Source organism: Ptychodera flava, chromosome 22 (assembly GCF_041260155.1).
Source record: "Ptychodera flava strain L36383 chromosome 22, AS_Pfla_20210202, whole genome shotgun sequence".
Lineage (NCBI taxonomy): Eukaryota > Metazoa > Hemichordata > Enteropneusta > Ptychoderidae > Ptychodera > Ptychodera flava.
In genome coordinates this window covers 1,903,583-1,920,081 of record NC_091949.1, presented here as the reverse complement: position 1 = coordinate 1,920,081, position 16,499 = coordinate 1,903,583, and the positions used below count along the sequence as shown (strand labels likewise).

General features: G+C 36.1%; 2 protein-coding genes across 8 annotated transcripts in view; both read right to left on the bottom strand.

Annotated features, from left to right (window-relative positions):
• Positions 1-16,499, bottom strand: part of LOC139122447 (E3 ubiquitin-protein ligase CCNB1IP1-like) — a 145,831-nt gene that overhangs the window by 107,740 nt on the left and 21,592 nt on the right. The gene's annotated exons all lie outside the window — the stretch shown is intronic.
• Positions 4,283-16,499, bottom strand: part of LOC139122446 (heparan-alpha-glucosaminide N-acetyltransferase-like) — a 381,449-nt gene continuing 369,232 nt past the window's right edge. The window contains exon 19 of the transcript XR_011549472.1: positions 4,283-4,307. The gene's annotated coding sequence lies outside the window, so the exon portion shown is untranslated. The remainder of the gene's footprint in view (positions 4,308-16,499) is intronic.

Sequence of the window (16,499 nt, the reverse complement as noted above, 5' to 3'; positions counted from 1 at the left end):
TCTTGGGCAATTTGCTTTACTAGTACCAAAATTTGCATGGTGACCCCCAATTTTTATTTGTGATTTTGAAAGATAGTTGAAAGATTTGCGGAGATCAAGAGCAAAAAAATTTAAGTCTTTCATTTTCGAGGCACATACTTCCAAATATATTATCAGATCAATCTAACTGAAAATTTACAGAGTTTATGTAATTAGCCATATTTACTAATGGAAAAACCAGTATTTGACTAGGGCACTTTTCATTGAGAAGTTTCTGATGGATAAATGTATACTGATATATGCAGGAGTACCAATAAGTTATTGCAGTTAATAGACATAAACAGGGCTAGAAATTAAACTTTTTTCCCTGGTAGTCCACTTAAGCTACCATTTTCTGAAGTTGGTAGCCAAGTGAAAATGGCTGGTAGCCCATGCTTATTTTTAGTTCAGGGATATCTTTTTTCATCACCCAGACAATAGAAAGTCGCTGCCTAGACAAGAACAGGCTATTTTTCAAGATTCTGCCCATAAAGTGAATTTTCTAGTCATTTGATGTGAATATGGTCACCCCCAGTTCCCTGCAAACAGGGCCAAGATCACCATTGATAACAATTGGTTTGGGTAAAACCATGACGGTGAAAGGGTTAATACCGAAGGAAACAGGTATGATGGACGATAGTGATACTCAAAAGTTTGGTGACCTATTGACAACCCGTTTTACTCTGAGCGTTGTATGCATGTTTTGATAGTCATCATGACAACGACACGACCTTCTCAGCACTGAGACATACTGTAGCAGGGGTAAAAGTAGAGCATAGGCCTTTCTGTACGGAGGAGGCATAATTTCTGTGTAACTGTTATTGATACATTATATTATAATCAAAATGCCTGTCATTCAAGTACTTCAGTTCAGATATTGAAACTTTGTCCTGGACATTCAATCTGTTGTGCTGGGCATTCAATATGTTGTCCTGGGCATTCAGTATATGTTGTCCTTGGAATTCAATATATTGTCCTTGGAATTTCACATGTTTTCATACTAATCATACGCATTTAATATCAGTATATTGTCCTAGGCATAATTTACTTTGCTCAGTGAAAGGACCATGACTTTTCTGATTCAGTGTTTGGTCTGCGTGATTCATTGCTTTGGCAGAATTCTCAAAAGGAAATTGACTTAAGGATGATAAATACCAAATCCGTCATTTTTCTGTTGAATTTTCAAAATTCTCTGAGAATACACCTTAAAGTAAGGCCTATCATTGAGATGTGTCACTAGTTCAAGATAAGTAATGGTTTCCATCTAAGTCACGATTTTTAAATATCAAAACAAATGCACGTGACTATCCCATGTCGAATTTGGGGAGCTTTTGTAAACATCGTTGACATATTTGCATCCCTTTTTGCATAATCCATCTTGAGTGACACAACGTTGCGTAATTTACATACCCTAGCTGGTAGTGACATTGTTGGGCTTCTCCAAATGACCAGGATTACTCCCGCATGTCAACAATAAACCGTAACAATGTTTGTTGAAGCACAGTGCCAACTATAAACCGTATCAATAATGTTTGTTGAAGCACAGTCCCTCTGAAGCCTAGTCCAATAAGTCAGTTTTCGACATACAGAACTGTTTCCGCTCACAACGCATTGCGGCCAAAAACTGCGTATTTTACCAGTATGTTTCAAAACTCTCTCAGAACATATCCTTGGTTGGTGTAGGTCATTTAAGGTCACAAACTGAGAAAATTACCTAAGATATAAAAATTTGGGGGGGTTCCCAACACTTTGAGCAGAAAATCTATCTTATAACATCCCTCGGGACTATTTAGCAAATTACAAAGCTTTCAGACAAGTAATTTTCAGAACAAGTTTTCTTGACCAAAAATGACAAAATTGTCTTTAAATATTTGTATATTTCAGGACAATTTCCACATATCTAACTAATAACATCCCTGGACATCTGTACACCAAATATAAAAGCTGTCTGTCCAGAGGCTTGACCAAAAGTAAATATTTTATTATTTTTTTTGACCAAAAATGACAAAAATTGCCCCACAACAGTAATATTTCCAATTTTGTCGTAATTTCAACAATTAGAAGGGTAACACCCTTGCAAACACCCAATCCAAATTTGAGAGCAATTGGGCTAGCGGTTTCAGAGAAGAAGAAATTTTACTTAAAATGAGAAAAATAAACATAAAATTTAGCAAAAATACAAAATTAGAAATATCTTCACGATATTCATAAAACTGATTTTGATCAACCTTAGAAACCTGTATATCAAATATCAAAGCTATCAGACAAGCAGTTTTTGAATAAAAAAATTTTTGACCAAAATATGAAAAATTGCCCCAAAATTACAAATATGAAAATTTTAATTCAATTTGTATAAACTTGACTGAGGTCATCCTGAGGAACATGTATACCAACTTTTAAAGCAATCAGATGAGTGGTTTTAGAGAAAAACATTTTATGACTAAAAACTGAAAAAATACCGCAATTATACTGTGTCGCTCAAATTTGATCAGAATTGGTATATACCAGTATGGGTACCAAAGATCAACAATAAATATTGTTTCTATCTGTTCAGTGCAGGAAAATTCTACGTTGATGTTATGACAATGATTTCTGCACAGTACAACCAGAAAAACAACAAGAAATATTTAAACCAAAAAAAAAAGAATGACAAAAGTAAATAAGGTCTGAAACTTTAGTTACTGGAGGTCAACTTTAGCAACATGCATAGCAGAAACAATTAGTCCCTATTATTTGGACCATAGACAGTCTTCCCCCTCTACTGTCTATGGTTTGAGCTGGTCTGTTAATATGTAACAGTTCATAAACAATGACAGGAAATGACTCAAACATGTTTCCAAACACTGGCCATCACTCCTGCACATTTGCAGGATTTCCCTTTTTCTTACCTCATTTGCACATTTTTGACACTGACATGTTCATTTGAACAAATTCACATCTCAACCCCTGCATCTACCTGTACACCAAATACTGAGATGGTAGCTTTGGCGGTATGGGAGCCTTTGTGCGTGACGGACATACATCCGCACATACATACCCACAAATATACAGACATACAGACGCCACCGACTCATCATATAAGCTCTTTTTGGTATTTATATACAAAACCAAATATGAGCTAAAAATTACCCCAAAAATAGAAACATGCAAATTTCATCCCAAATTTTAAACATCTAATTTAGAATACCTAAAGGAACCTGCACACCAACTTTCAACCCTTTTCTGACCAACGGTTACAGACTTTTAGCAATTTGCAGGGTTTTTCCTTTTTTCCCCTCATTTGCATATTTTTGGCACTGATATGTTCATTTGAACAAATTCACATCTACACCCCTAGGTGCACCTGTACACCAAATACTAAGACAGTAGGTGCTGCGGTTTAGGTGTTTTTGATGTGGACGGACATACATACATACATACATACATACATATATGCAAATCGGATGCAAATGAAATGATTCAGCTTATATGATAACCTCACATTGGTATACCAAATGTGAGCTAAAAATTGCCTCAAAAATACAAAATTGCAGATTTCATCACAATTTCAATAAATATCATTTAGTTCATCTGTAGGAATCTGTATACCAAATTTCAAAGCTATCAGATGAGTAGTTTTGGAATTACACATTTTTTGACAAAAAATGGCAAAAATTGCCCCAAAAATACAAAATTACAGATTTCATCAGAAAATCAATACATATTACTTAGTTGATCTATAGAAACCTTCATACCAAATTTCGAAGCTATCAGACCAGTACTTTTTGAGAAACACATTTTTTGACCAAAAATGAAAAAAATTGCCTTAAAAATGCAAATTTGCATATTTCTGCACAATTTGAACAAATCTGAAATAGATTATCCCTAGGGACCTATGTACCAAATATCAAAGCTATCTGACAGGTAGTTTTGAAGAAGATTTTTAAAGATATTTTACCAAAAATGACAAAAATTGCCTTAAAAATACAAATATGCAAATTTCACCACGATCTGAAGAAATCTAACTGAGGTCACCCCAAGTGAACTGCATATCAAATTTCAAAGCATCAGACAAGCGGTTTCTGAGAAGATTTTTTGTGACCAAAAACAGTAAAAATGCCCCAAAAATACAAATATGCGATTTCACCATGATCTGAACAAAGCTAACTGAGGTCACCCCAAGTGAACTCCTTATCAAATTTCAAAGCAATTGGGACATACAGTTTCAGAGAAGAAGGCATTGTTGATGGACGCCGGACACCGACGGAAAATCAACCTATTTGATAAGCTCCGCGTCACTGACAGCGGAGCTAAAAACATCTTTTTTCTGATGCAGTGATTGTGTTTTACACATCAGTCCATGGTCTGGTTTTTGAATTGCTTTTAGCTCTGGTCAATCGATGGAGATTCCAAGCCAAAGCAAAGTCATTCGAACACAACGTAGAAAAGTCGGTAAAGCCTATTATGGAAACTGTTTGTAAAAATTTCGTGATAAATTAGTTAAGTTCAATCTATGGACGACGCAACTATATTTCATTATAGTTTCTGTATTTAGCACGTGTATGGTGCTTACATATCGGACATGGGCTGTCTCTGTGTGTTGCTTTCGACACCTTGTATCGTACTGTGTGTTAACTTCGCCAAGTTTGTAGCCCGATATAGCTTCTACCAAAAAAATAACTATTCACTATGGGACGACAGCGTCATCTGACTTAATATGCGGACACACGACTTGTGAAATGCTATCAATACAGAGCGAAGTGCGTACAACGAACAGCATGTTACTAAATGTCTGAAAACTGAGGTCGTCTGAAAACTGTCACTCTGAGTGTATATTTGGGGGTCTAATTTAACTTCGAAAATCATTTAATTTGTTTTGGGATTGAGTGTTGGTAATGTACAGTATTTATCTTTTATTCGGTCTAACTTGTCTATATTGACATCCCCATTTATTTTGTTCAGCGAATCAAAACATTATTATTGATAGGTTTACATTTGTGTCTTTTTATTTTTTAAGAATTATCATCTTTTTGATACGTCTCTTGTACAATCATTGACAGCCTCGCTTCTCCACGGTCTGTCCACCCAGCACAGCACTTTGTACTATGTTACAACATACTTCAACATGTACGACCCAATTTACATAAATATCAAAGCTTACAATAACCCCCAAATATGATAGAAAAAGCACGTCACTGCATCATTTTTGTAGGCAACCGAGGTGGAGAAACAAACTAATTTTTTTTTTTGCCTTAATACCTGGTATTTTATTGTCATTTAGGAATATGACTGGACAACATTGCTGCACAGAACAAAATAATGAAAAGTGTAGGTCTACATTGTTACTTTCACTGTCTTACATTTCAGTATTTTCACTGGAAATAAAGATATCTGACTTTACAAGTTCAAACTTATGAACATACTAGTATTATTTGTTTCAATTGACTGTATCAATTATGATCAATTCAAGAAATACAGTGACAGTTTGAGTGTACTGGGATGGCCTAATTATTGAGGAAAAAAGTCTACGGTAATAGGTCAAACCCGGAATTCAAATTGACCACGGTACAAACAAACTCACGTGTGTAAACGTGCATAGACGAATGTGTATTTCCACACGATTTAGTGCACATGTGGGTTTGTTTGTACCGCGATCACGTGATCTCTCAGGCGTACTGAGTCTGCAGAACGCATCGCGTCCTTTTTATTCTGGAGTAGAACCATTATTGCATGAGAAAATTTTTCTCAAAATGAGAATTTTTTTAGCACACAATCTCATTTTTTGAGAACATAACCTGCTGACCCAGAGGAAACCCAGCAGATTTCATTATAATTTCAATAAATTTCATTTAGATAATCTGTAGGAACCTGTATACCGAATCTCAAAGCTATCACATGAGTAGTTTTGGAAAATACATGTTTTTGACCAAAAATGACGTAAATTGCCCCAAAAATACAAAATTACAGATTTCATCAGAAATTCGACATATATTAATTAAGTTCATCTGCAGAAACCTGTATACCAAATTTCAAAGCTTTTAGACCAATACTTTTTGAGAAACACATTTTTTGACCAAAAATGGGAAAAAATTGCCCCAAAAATACAAAATTGCAGATTTCATCCTAATTTTAATAAATATCATTAAGTTTATCTGTCGGAACCAGTATACAAAATTTCAAAGCTATCAGATGAGTAGTTTTGGAGATACACATTTTGACCAAAACTGACAAAAATTGCCCCAAAAATACAAAATTACAGATTTCATCAGAAATAGTTCTAATCCGGAATAAAAAGGACGCGATGCATTCTACAGACTCAGTACGCCCAAATAATTACGTGATCCCGGTACAAACAAACCACATGTGTACTAACGCGTATGGAAATACAAGTACGTCTATGCGGGTTTTGCGCACATGGCTTTGTTTGTACCGTGGTTGATTCAAATTCCGGGTTTGGCCAATTCAATATATATAGTGTTTGATCTAGGACTTCAAAAATAGAGGCCATTGTGGGACCACTCCCTTGAAAAAAGGGGCCATTGGCAAAAAAAAGGGGCCATGCTGGGCCCCTCTCAATTTTTAAAGAGGGCGCTTGTTGATCCCAAACAGCGAATAAAAAGTGGTCCCCCGGAATTATTAATCAAATCAAAATTGCAATTAATTGTTTTTAAAAAGCTTATAATGGACAGATTGGGTTGCCAGGCAACATTTGCAAAGACAGATTCCACTGTGTGCTGAAGGAATTGACAAAAAGGTGCAGTAGCTGTAACTATTGATATTTTTCTTTGTCATTCAACAACGGCAGTTTTCTATTGAACTTTAAGTCACCGTCCCTCCACCCACCGGTCTGGAAACGAAACACGTGCGCTATTGTTTAAAGGTGTTAATTGCTCTACCGTTGGTACGAAGCACGTTACGGATGTAAATGCTTGCTTGGGGACGTCATCAGTAGCGTTTGGCAACATCTTGCCGTGCGGAGTATTTTTATTTATTGTCATGTCTTTGCTCCTCAGGTAACTTTTTTACCATAGCCAGGATTTCTGCTACAAAAGAGAAACTGTGTTTATTGAGAGTAATTTCTTTTTAGATTTTCGTCTATGATTTTCCGTGTTTTTCCGTCGAATTTTCGCCCACCAAATTTGACCTCGCTAGGTAGGAAGAGGCACCTTATGGTACGAAAGTTTTCCCCCCTTTCACTTGTAGAAATAAGAATAAATCGAAACGAATTTGGCGTGATCAATCAGCAATGGGGATTTTAACATGGGGCCCGGGGGCACCGACGTCCTTTGTACCTCCTTACTGTTTATTATTTGCCATAAATGTGAAATTTGGCAAAAAGTCAAATTGTTTGGACATGAATGAAAGTTATTTGAACTGGTTGGTTACTGCTCCAGCATAAGTTCAAGTGTGGATTCTAAGTATCAACAACCCTGATATGAAAGTGAATTAAGAATTAGAGATGGACTCAATAGGATCAACAATATCTAAAACAGGAAACGGTGAACTTATATAATACAGAAGGGGAGAAAATTTAGCCAATGGCTAATCTAAACCAAATTGGCATTGATTACACATGTATTTATTGTCCATCATATAGAAAATAAATTGGGCCATTGACTAAAAAACATTTGCTTGTTACACTCACCACACTTGTACTTAGTATTTGGAGTGTACACCTATCTACAATACAATGATAAAAGTTTGGACTCTGTAGGTCAACAGTGCATCTTTAATGTGTGAGACTAAATAAGCTTACCCCTCAAGTATGTATAGGCCAAAGACAATATTTAGTTTTGAATTATGTAGTGCAGGGAAGGACATACAATATGGTGAAAAGCAAATTAAATATAAAAACTGAATATACAATTATATGGAAATGTTGTTTTACAGTCATGAGTATCTGGTGTGTGCCGAGAGACAAATATTAAAATTGGACAGTATCATCCTGACCACAGTTTGTCTGAGTGGTTGTTTCCTTCTGATTTTCTGACACGGTGATAGGTACAAAATATTATGCTATTCACGATAGTTATACAACATAGCTTGCATTTTGTTCACAGTAGAACTGAGTTTTACATGTAAGATAACTTTCTCGTAAACTGTAAATTCTGGCTTCTGGCAGCTCAAACGTCGCAATACTACATTTTTTGATATGATATGGAGTGACTTCCACACATATGCAATATGCAGTGACAGTCGATATGTTCATAGTATAGAGTCTACTACATTCAAGCATAGTGATGTTGACAACTACATGCATGCCAGTGCACGATTTCAAAGTAGCAAGGATGAAATTCTAATGGTCTTTTAGTGGAAATATAGGTATTAAACGACAGTGAAACAAAGTGCAATCTCGGATCATGTATGATCTGATGATCATGCCAAATTTATACCATGTCGGATTATGCCGTGATTCTGAAGTGCGCGTACTTCCTTAGTAAATCGGTCAACATCCCTGCGTACGATGCTGTGTTCCGCTACAGCTAATCGCCCCGCTCACCCTACGTACGGGTCTTTGCAGGGCTGTGGTGAGCGGGGTAGCGGAACACACAGCACTGTAAATGTAATAGCGATCGGAGTCAACAATGATGTCAAAATCAATGCACAACTGTCGAAATTACCCAAAATAAGCAACAGAAAACTAAAAGTTATCGCTATGTCGAAAGGACAGTACATCAACATAAAACGACGCTAGTTTGTTATGACATGGAGGTAGAAGGACAGAGCGTTCCCTCGCTCTCACCCAGTACGGGCCGCCGGTGGGATTGCCTCGCTGAAGCAATGGTACTGGGGAGTACCGAGTACGGAGGCCATCATTCTTCAGTCTATCGAAGGAGCGTTTCGTGCCAAAAAATACATGACAGCAACAAAAGTACCATCACTGTGAACTCCATATTTACAAAACATCATCAAATACACGCTAAAAACCAAAAAAAAACGTCAAGATTCGCACCAGACGCGAGAAACAAGATGGCGTAAGTCCTTGGCAAAACAATGCTAACTTGTTATATGCGCATGCGCATATTAAGGGGTGACCCATTTGATTTCGGGGGGGGGTATGCAGGAAGTGGGTATGGGAACTTTTTTTGGTCAGAGAGACAGCATTTTTTTTATTTCTACTGTCAGACCTGCATCAATTTTTTTTCAAATGGAGTAGCAGTGAATTTTCAAATTTAAGCCACTGTTTCACATATCACAGGATGGTTTTATGTATTCATTTTACATTCCAACAAATGAAAACAAAATGGAAAGTCTAGTATATATACAACTTTCAATTGTAGAACACTTTTTTGGCAAATCAACTGTGATCATTACTATACCTGCTTTTCTTTAAAATAGTCAATTCCTTTTAAGTTCTCGGGGGGGGGGATGTTATCTTTTGTGGTCAGAGAAACAAGGCTCACACATTGTATTTCTTTATATTTGTTGTTCCTCAATTTTTCATTGTCAACTTGTAATCTTTCTAACATATTTATATTGAGAGAATAATGTATTGGTTTTAACACTAGTTTATTGACTCCTGTCTTGTGTTTTAAATTTTCACAATTCACAGAAGTCAAATAGTCCCATCTAGATATTGCCTATACCATTGAGATATTGCAACAGAAATCCTGAAATATGATTTCTTGGGTCAGAAAAGGGAAGGGAAACATCGAGTGCACTGAGGTGTAAAGTAGTGAATGCTTATATCGTAAGCGCTGGGAAAAAAAAAACACATAAGAATTGCTTGTGGTAAAAACATTTGCGCTGCCTATGGCAGCATGCCAGCAAAGAATACATGAGGATGAAGTTTCCAAAATTTTGCTCATTTCAACTGCATTGTGACAATTCCTTTTTTATTTCTGTCTGTTATGAGAATTTTTTTTTCTCAAGCCATTACAGGCTTAATTTTCTTCTTTTATTTCACCTGGTGACATTTTTTTTCTCAAAATCCTCCATACCCCCCCCCCCCCCCCCCCGGAATCATGTGGTTCTTCCCTAAGTGAGCCCCTGGCCTATACGGGCCAGTGGATTGCTTCCTCAGTAGAACTGATATGCCTGCCGGTACCTGTGTTTATCGCCTACGGAGGCCATCATTCTTCAGTCGATCAAAGGCGCCTTTCGTACCAAAAAATACACGACAGCCGCAAAAGTGCATCATTGTCAACTTCATAACTATAGAACATGTTGAAACACACAGTGAAACGTTCACGACGTAAAAGATGTACCCACACCGAGACACAAGATGGCGTCCGATTCGATTCTTCAACTCAGAATTGTCCTAGAGTTGTGCGCATGCGCAGACGGTAGCTTTAACGAAAGCGAGGCAAAATCAAGTAAATATAAAATAAAAATGGATAAAAATATTGTTAAAAATAATACAAGGCATTTATCACCAAATTTTGAACATTTCTGACGGCATTGCAACTATACGAACACCCATGCCAAATATCACAATAATCAAATCAGTGGTTTTGAAGAAAAATTGAAAATAGTGGTTTTCAGAAAAAAGCTAAAAAAGTGACTTTAAAATGATTCAATCAAAAAAAGAAAAAAGACCGTTTGAGATACATGCCCAAGTGACCACCAGACCAAATTTCAGAAAAAGTTACTGAAGTGTTTCTGAGATACCTGCGTCCACAGCATACGGCCCACTGTATGCAACATCAGAGGCGCGTCATCACATTAGTACCTTTGTGCCCACAGGGCACAAAGTACTAAAATTGGTAGTATGCGTTTTTTTGTCGTTTACTCTGTTCTGTTGTAGAAAACGCCCGAGTTTTCGACGATGCATTTGTTGTCAAAAATCAAGATGGCGGCCACCATACATCGGCCACGCGTTTTTTGAACAACGAAAATTGCCGATCAACCGTAAATTCCCCGTGAATTTTGACTTGCGAGATGTATACCTTCCTAAAAGTTTATTTTCTAGAATCGATTTTCATTCTAACATTACTCGAAATTTATACTTTCGATGTTTCGGAATGCTGTTGAGTTTGCCGCGACGCCATTTTGAAACTTTGATCGCGCACGTTGGTTCTTCGGTCACAAAGCTTTTTCCTCCCTTCCAATGTTTGAATCTAATCCCACTCAGCATATTTCAGTCATTGAACATTAAATTTACGATATTTTACGAATGGTGAGACACTTATTTTGATGTTTTTTTGTCCGAAACGATGATTTTTGGGCTAGTGATTTTGTTTGCGTCTTTGTTTATCCGTTTTAAGACTTAGGGTTACAGTCGCGTACAGTTGTCTAGCGGCGATTCCTTGCAAGCTCAATCTGTTTTGGAGGCCAAAAGAGTACGCAACAGCTTCGAAAAGAAATGAATTTTTATGTATAAAAATGTGAAAGAACCATGAGGCTCCCACCTCAATATCGAAACGTTTGTTTTACAATTTCGACAAGTTCATTCAGCAAAATCGCTGTAGTGAATAGCACAGTGTATTCTGGTCGTTTTGGTTAAAATTAGCATATTTTTCATGCAAATTCACGTACTTGTCACCTTTAAGGTGTAAGAGATTCACAGATTTTTTGTAATTGATATGTTTACCCGTAACGCGCATCGGAACAAAGAAACAGGAGCTGTTTCCAGACCGGGTGGGTGGAGGGACGGTGTTTAAGTTATTTCACTAGCATTCAACTACGTTTTCGTTATACACGTTTTAGTTGTAAAGCAAACCTTTATTGTTCACAATTTAATTTAGATTCAACTGTCAACAATAACACTGCTAGAAATATATTAAATATTGCTAGAAATAGAGTGGATATACAGACTTTGTTGACAAACTTGATTTTTTAAGAATTACAAAAACCATTTTGATACTCAGAATAAAAACACTAAAAGCAGCCTATTAAAAGTGACAGCTACTGTCCCTTTAATAAAATAATATGAAGTTACTGAAGTGACTGGCAGTTCTCTACAAAAAGACAGACACATAGGTGAGTCAAAATTTAATAACACATTTTTATTATTTTTTCAAATTTTGACCATTTTCTCAACTCAATACTGATGATTATGCATATGTTTTATTGCAGACATGTACCATCAGCTACCATCCATCATGTCCATAGTACAGCCAGTGACATTGTGACAGCCATTTCACCTGAGAGAAGAAAATATGATTTATTTTTTTTATTGAGCTGTAAACACTGAAATGCCAAATCTGATTTTAATAAAGATTTTACCCTAACATGTAACATTTCTGAATTAATTTTAAGTAAAGAGTAAAGGAATATAATTAAAAGAGGGGGTAAATAAATTATGGGAGCTAAAAAATAAACTATTAAAATGTTAAATACTAGATTTCGGTATCCAGAGAAATAGTAAACTTAGATTTAAGAGTGCGTCCTTTATCTTATATTTCTTCAAAATTTCAAGTTTAGAGTAACGGACTAACATAAAATTTGGGTTCACAGTAAATAAGTTGAAAAAAATAAATTATCAAAACTGTAAAATACTAGATTTACGTATACGAGAGAAATATTAAACTGAGACAAAAAACACACTCACTCTCTTCTCTATTTGTTTGATGACAGAAATATGAAATACCATTAACCGTTTTTGTACGACTGGAAACCCCACGTGGCTACCACGCTGGTGTGTGAGTCACTGCCAAACGAATAAATAAACAAGTGACTTGTCCTCGGAAACTCTCAGCCAGTTTACAAACATAACCATTCCCTGCCACTCGGATACTTTGATCAACCCAAGAAATGTCAGAAATTAGCGTCCACAACACCATGCACTGAATACCAGTCCCGGCCACTTCATCATGTAAAATAGTTATACTGTATAAGAATTGCTTGCTATTTGATCATAACGTACTACAGGACAGCCTAAGCTCACATATCAAAGTCAAAGGTAAAATTCCAAAATTGTATTCACCTGCGGGGTGCGTTTGTGTTGCGAATCGGCAGCATCGGTCTGCGTGTCAGTTTCTGACCCTTCCATCATTGTACCTCCTTCATCGTCAGGCGTGGGTGAGGAGACAACCCGACAGCTTTATCAGAAAATCACTCAATGTACAAATATAGTCACGGCATAGTAACCATCATATAGCCGCTGGCATGCACTAGCGCTAAGCATGGCCTTCTGCACACGTCCCGTCAAAGACGTCATCCCAACTTACGTAAGTCATTGTCGCAAAATGTCGTGATTGAATATTTACCACGTTACGGTATATCCAGGGAAAGACACTAAGGGTTGTCGATTGCCCGGGGCAAGTGAAAGTCGCGTTCGGGCAAGTGAACCTCCGATGCCACTTGCCCGACGGGACAAGTGAAAAAAAAATAATACCTAGAAATCGAATACACGAGAGCGATTTTCTGGTGAGGGAACACGGACTTAAACAACAAAAAAAATTCATATTATGTCATTGTGAACATTTCCATAAGATTTTTCATAAAATTGCATGAAGAGTTGATGAAAAGAATCATGTAATCGCTTTCAATAAAATGCAGTTCAAACAATACCACCGGTTAAATACCGTACGCTGATTTTGCATATGAAAAAGCTGTTCAGCTGGTTGAGCGTACGTTCACCAAAGTTCATTGCATTGACTGTGAGGTTACTGTGTGTCTCAGAATATGTCGATACGGTAAAAAAAGAACACACAGTGGTTTTTGTGCTTTGTATGAACGTTTATAATGATGTAAAAATAAAGTCCAGTGGCGAAAAATCACCACAAAAAGGGAGTTTTACTAAAACGTACTCTTCAATGTTATAAACTTGTTGAGTGACAGTAGTGAGTGGCATCGTGGCAAGACAGCATGCAATGAAAGTCAAGAGCAAGCTTTGGTGTCAACGGGTCCAGTCTTTGAATTTTCAATGAACACTGACTTAATTTTCAGGTGAATAAGCTAAAAGTTACTTGTTCGTGGCGACCAACCTCTCTGTTTGTGAATTTTCCCATTCTAAAATGACTGTCAAGAAGCAATTGGAGCGAGTTTGACATCGAGAAATTCAGTTTTCAAACACATAGAAAAAACCGACGCCTTAGGTTGTTGGTTTAAATTCTATTTAGTCTGCGCATGAGCATTAAAAAGACCACCTAGGTTATTAGAAAACATAGGATACTGGTATAGTGCAATGGTAATCCAAACTTCATAGGGCTTGTGTATGATGTCAGCGCAGTAAAAATATGACAAAGAAGTACATTATTTTTCAGAAGCTTCAAAACATTCCTTTATAGCTTCAGATTTTTTTCTTTCTGTATATATAAGTTAAAACTTTTAACTGCAAAAATACTTTGAAGGTACAATTAAAATGGCTGTTATTATTTGTACATTAAGACCCAAGAAAGTAAACATACAAACATATGAACTGTTAGAATTTTTTCTATGAATATGAAAGCCCCACTGGCTGTAAATCTTGAAATTTGTTGACATGAAAAGGCTTCCTATTTTTTCTGGTTTTCTTTAAATTCTACCCATTAACAGGATATAGTCTTTTGCAGCTTTACAAAACATTCTTTAGTGAAAAATTGGACAAGTAAATTTACATGTTAACATTATTTTGATTTCCCACCATACTACAAAGAAAACAAAAAATTTTTGTCCCAGTTGAAAACATTCAACACTATGCATTACATTGGACTACTCTGTTGTTTCCGTGAATATTCAAATGCATATATGCACGGTGTACACTGTTTTTGCTATATTTGCATTGGGTGCCATTTTACGTTTGGGCACACATTATTTTTCTTGTTCAAAATTGCACATGCAGTCTCACTGGGCAGTTAACAATACTTGTATTCCAACCCATCAAAGAGCACATTCCCAAAAACTTGTTTTAGTTCAGAAGTAAAATCACATAAAGAATGCTAAATGATACAGCTAGTGGGGCTTTGATGATTAATTTAATATAAATGAGCCATCCAGCACTCTTAGAAGTGTGAGGAGAACCCTATGAGAATGTCTGACATTTTCTCATGATAACATGATAATTTTCAAAATAAAGTGTGTGAAATGAAAAACCAATGTTTTAGCTTTTTTCAAACACGTAAATTATACTGGGCAAGTGGTTTTCCAATTCGGGCAAGTGAACTGAACCCCCCACTTGCCCGAAGGGCAAGTGGATAAAAAAATAAGTGTCTTTCCCTGATATCCTTGTTTTGTCTTAGAGCAATGGGTGTAAAATATAGTGGCCTGGCAGAAACAAATTACCAGGCGCTGGCCTTGAATTATTGCGCCCGAAATGGCGCCATGGCCTGTGAAAATAGCGCCATAGCTGATTTTTTTCCGCAAAATGCGCAAATGGTGCACTCTAGATCAAACACTGTATATATACCGGTATTACTTAGTTCATCTGTAGAAACCTGTATACCAAATTTCAAAGCTATCAGACCAGTACTTTTTGAGAAACACATTTTTCTGACCAAAAATGGCAAACATTGCCTTAAAAATGCAAATTTGCATATTTCTACACAATTTGAACAAATCTGAAATATATCATCCCTAGGGACTTATGTACCAAATAGCAAAGCTATCTGACCGGTAGTTTTGGAGAAAGTTTTTAAAGATTTTTTGACCAAAAATGACAAAAATTGCCTTAAAAATACAAATATGCAAATTTCACCACAATTTGAACAAATTTACCTGAAGTCACCCTAAGTAAACTGCATATTGAATTTCAAAGCAATCGGACAAGCGGTTTCAGAGAAGAAGATTTTTTTACCAAAACAGCAAACCAGATATGAACTGAAAATGCTCACGTGTTTCATACAGTTATGTGTAAATTTGAACCTTTGCCACATGTTTGCAACTTCATTGAAAGTATTATGATCAACATAATGAACAATAATCACCGCTGATTAATTCTCAAAGGTCATGAAGTATACAAATATGTAATTAGCTGAAATAAAATATTAAAGTTCTTTGACTGCTGTCATTGTATCACCATTTTATATAGCAAGTGTAATTACCGTTGGCCAAGTCCTTCAAGCCATATATGCCGAGCTGTGAAAGCTCATTAGATATGCAAATTGTAAATTAGCTGACATGAAAATGTGAAATGACTTTCGATATTGTTTTAACCAGGTATAATCATCAATGTTGTCATGTTTTGCCAACTTTGATCAAGTAAATCCCAGTATATATCCCTAATAAGCAAAGTTCATTAAATATGTAAATTAGGAATTGACTTAAGTAAAAATGCTTAATGATTGTCAATAATGTTGTATCATGGTATCTGCAATATATGTAGCAAGTTTTGTCAACTTTGGTCAAGTCAATTCAGATATATATCTCTAATTAGGAAAGTTCATTAAACATGCAAATTAGGAATTTGCTGAAGAGAAAATGATTAATGACTTTCAATAATATTGTATTACAGTGTCTGAAATGTACATAGCAAGTTACATCAATTTGATCAAGTCAATTCAGATGAATATCCCTAAGTATGAAAATTCATTTAATATGCAAATTAGGCATGTCTTTTGACTTTCAATAATGTTATATCACAGTATCTTTGATGTATATAGCAAGTTTCAATGACTAAAATCAAGTTAAATTGTGTTGCT